Here is a 4145-nt window from a genome sequence, read left to right on the forward strand (position 1 = left end):
GAGTTTTGATTCCTCTTTATTTTCCTGAATTCTGATTTCAAAATCAAATCAGCAGTCTGCCTACAATTTCATTTCTGCTTTCTATAAAATGAAACTCATAATTTCATATCGACCATCAGCAGTGCCAGGGAACTATTGTAGGTGTGGTGCTAAGAGTTCCTCAATCTTACTGTTAACAATTAGAAAACAGAATAGACACCGATAGATCGACGGTGGGAGGGGGGGTGGGGGGACACACAGCCAGATGATCTGGTCATTATCACATTGCTGTTTGTGGGAGCTTGCTGTGCGCAAATTGGCTGACATGTTTCCTACGATACAACAGTGACTACATTCCAAAAGTACTTCGCTGGCTGTAAAGATCTTTGGAAATCCCGAGGTTATGAAAGGTGCAATGGAAATACAAGTCCTGAAAAGGGATTGTTGTCCATTTGGACGGTTTGTGAGAACAGTCATTGTTCCCTCGGGGCTGGTAACTGATTACTAGATTACTCAGGTCATCACCACTGCTGATCTTTTGTCAGGTGGAAGCGACCATTGGTCCTATTTGACAGCCTTCCATCCCATAAGACGAAGGTTTGCACACTGTGATCAGCATCACCTTGTGTGGCTCAGGCTCCTTACTCTGGGATGGGGGGGTCTCTGCTGCAGGGAAAGGCAATGACTGAGAGGGTGAGACAGCTGGCAGGATCGCCGCGAATCTCTCTCTCGCTCTCTCTTTAGGTACCATACCCTAAGAGGGTGTTGGATCTCCATGTTAATCTTGCTCTAGAGGCAGGGATCATCTTTGTGGTACATTCATCCAGGTTGTGAGGCTCTTTAGAAAGATTGTTTTTGTCTGCCTACCTCGATCTCTTTCACCATCGATGGGTTTGCTGTTGCCATTTACGCCTGCTTTAGACCCATCTTTCATTTTGTTACTAACCCATCACCATCTGCTTTTGTCTTGCACCATCATCCCTTTTGTGATTTAATCTCTCCTTCCTTCGTTGACCTTTCCCTTTCTTCTCCCCCACCCCACCACATCCGACTTTCCCCTATCTCCTGTACTTCTTTAAAATTTGTTACATCTCTAACTTTTTCTAGTTCCGCTGGAAGGTCATTGACCTGAAACATTAACTCTGTTTTTCTCTCTACAGATGCTGTGAGACCTGCTGAGTGTTTCCAGCATTTTCTGACTTTAGTTTATAACTGATTACCTCCCTGATTTCTGCCAGCACTGATTTATCAAGCGATGAGTAAGTGCAGCCAATGATAAAACCAACCCTGAGTTGACTAAGCAGCTAAAGGTGGGGACGGTTGCTTTGATGGACTATTTATGGCTTTAGCATCACGTGATTCACAAACTCCTACATTCTTTCGAAAGGAAGATGAAACCACTTACCGTGGGAACGTTGATGTGTTACCCCCTAATGCTCACAGCACTTACCTTGTACTCCGAAACTTCACACTCCCCACATTCTAACACCTTCCTCACCAGCGAATTAGAAATGACAGCGCTGCATGACCATTTTATTTTCAGTTCTATTTTCAGAACACAGGCCATCACTCAGCACCGAGTGAAATGGCTGAAGTGGATAGGAGCTGCCTGAGGGCTGCTCAGTCTGAACAGTTTTTGCAATTCTAAATAGGCTGTTCAGGATATGTAGCCTGGATGGAATCGGATGACCTGAATGCCTACACAAAGACTCTAGCCAGGCAGGGTAGGTGATAAGAATTGGATGGGTTAGGAGGGCTGGATCAGATGAGAGATATGGAGTCCTTGTGGGGTACAACAACATAGTAGCCATGTTACTGGACTAGTAATTCATGAACCATGATTAATGATCTAATGAATTTGTATCCCAATAGGGCATTTGAATTCAGTTAATTAAATACATCTAGAATAAAAAGCTAGTCTCAGTAATGGTGACTGTGAAACTACCCGATCTTTGTAAAAAAAAATCTGGTTCACAATATCCTTCCAGGAGAGAGTTCTCTCACCCTCACCCAGTCGGTTCAGACCCACAACAATGTGATTGACCCGTAACTGCCCTCCGGAACAGCCTCACAAGCCATTGTACTCAAGATGGAGACTCATCACCACTTTCTCAAGGACAATTCTCAGCCTCTCTTGGCTCCTTTGCTCCCATTGGTCACTGTGAAGTTTGAAAAGATTTGGGGTTCTGGGGATGACCTGGTGCTAAGGAGTCAGGTTGATTTTGAGCTGAAACAAAAACAGAATTACCTGGAAAAACTCAGCAGGTCTGGCAGCATCGGCGGAGAAGAAAAGAGTTGACGTTTCGAGTCCTCATGACCCTTCGACAGAACTTGAGTTCGAGTCCAGGCAGCTCTTTCCTGGACTCGAACTCAAGTTCTGTCGAAGGGTCATGAGGACTCGAAACGTCAACTCTTTTCTTCTCCGCCGATGCTGCCAGACCTGCTGAGTTTTTCCAGGTAATTCTGTTTTTGTTTTGGATTTCCAGCATCCGCAGTTTTTTTGTTTTTTTTGTTTTTTTCTCTTTTGATTTTGAGCTGTCTGTGTCCTTCGAATATCGCCATCTCTTCACACCCTTCTTGGATTTTTCAGAAATAAAGCATGACTCAACTGATCATTATTTTGCTGATTTCTGACTCTCAGAGCATTTTTCCTTTTTAATTGTCACCCCGCCCCCCCCAACCCCCACCTTCCAAGGTACTGATTGTTAATGGGATGTTAATTATGTTGTCAGGATACAAAGGTGAATGGTATTGTTTAATTAAGTACTTTGAGCACATATAACTAGGGGATAGCTGGGACACTGTGTTGAGTGGGAGAAGAGCTATGAGACTGAACAAGTCAATAAACTCTTTCAATTAAAAAAAGCTCTCTGTGTGTTGGTTTCAACTTCATCAACCAGCTTGGTGACTGTTAACATATTCTCCTGAATGGGCATCATGCTTACGAACCTTGCCAATCTTATTCCTTGCTCCCTAGATCTGGTTGCTTCTAGTATTCATTACCCAGCCCCAAGCACCATGAAAAGTTGGTGGGCCACAATTGTTTGAATGTCTTCCTCGGTCACTTCCAAGGACATTAACGATCAATGATGTCAGAGTGCCTCAAAGCGCATTTTTTGAAGTTATTTTTTCATGGGATGTGAGTGTCTCTGGCAAGGTCAGCATTTATTGCCCTTAAGAAAGTAGTGGTGAGCTGCCTTCTTGAATCACTGCAGTCCATATGTTGTAGATGCACTCACAGTGCTGTTAGGTAGGCAGTTCCAGGATTTTGACCCAGTGACAGTGAAGGAATGACAATATAGTCAGGATGGTGTGTGGCTTGGGGGTGAATTTGCAGGTGGTGGTGTTCCCATGCATCTACTGCTCTTGTCCTTCTAGGTGGTAGAGGTCGTGGGTTTGGAAGGTGCTGTCGAAGGAGCCTTGGTGAGTTGCTGCAGTGCATCTTGTAGTTGGTATGCACTGCTGCTACTGTGTGTCGGTGGTGGAGGGAGTAAATGTTGAAGATGGTGGATGGGGTGCCAATCAAACAGGCTGCTTTGTCCTGGATGGTGTCAAGCTTGTGTTGTTGGAGCTGCACTCATCCAGGCAAGTGGAGAGTATTCCATTACACTCCTGATTTGTGCCTTGTAGACGGTGGGCAGGCTTTGGGGAGTCGGGGAGTGAGTTACTCACCGCAGGATTCCTAGTCTCTGATCTGATCTTGTAGCCTGATCTTGTATTTATATGGCTAGTCCAGTTCAGTTTCTGGTCAATGGTAACCCCCAGGTGTTGCTTTACAATCAATCATGTGCAGTCACTGTAAGAAATTAGGTAGCTCTAGAGCACACAGCAAGCTCCCACAAACAGCAATGCGATAATGACCAGATCATCTGTTATGGTGATTGAGGGATAAATATTGGCCAAGACATCGGGGGAGAACTCACTTGCTCTTCTTCAAAATAGTGCCATGGGATCTTTTACATCCACCTTAGAGGGCAGACAGGGCCTCAGTTTAACATCTCATCTGAAAGGCAGCACCTCCAACAGTGCAGCGTTCCCTCAGTACTGCACTGGAGGGTCAGCCTGGGTTTTTGTGCTCAAATCTCTGGAGTGGACTCAAGGAGTTTGATCAATTCACTCACATTTTCTGTGCTACAGGAGATTGCTGTGTCGAACTAACAATAACA

Source organism: Carcharodon carcharias, chromosome 30 (genome assembly GCF_017639515.1).
Source record: "Carcharodon carcharias isolate sCarCar2 chromosome 30, sCarCar2.pri, whole genome shotgun sequence".
NCBI lineage: Eukaryota > Metazoa > Chordata > Chondrichthyes > Lamniformes > Lamnidae > Carcharodon > Carcharodon carcharias.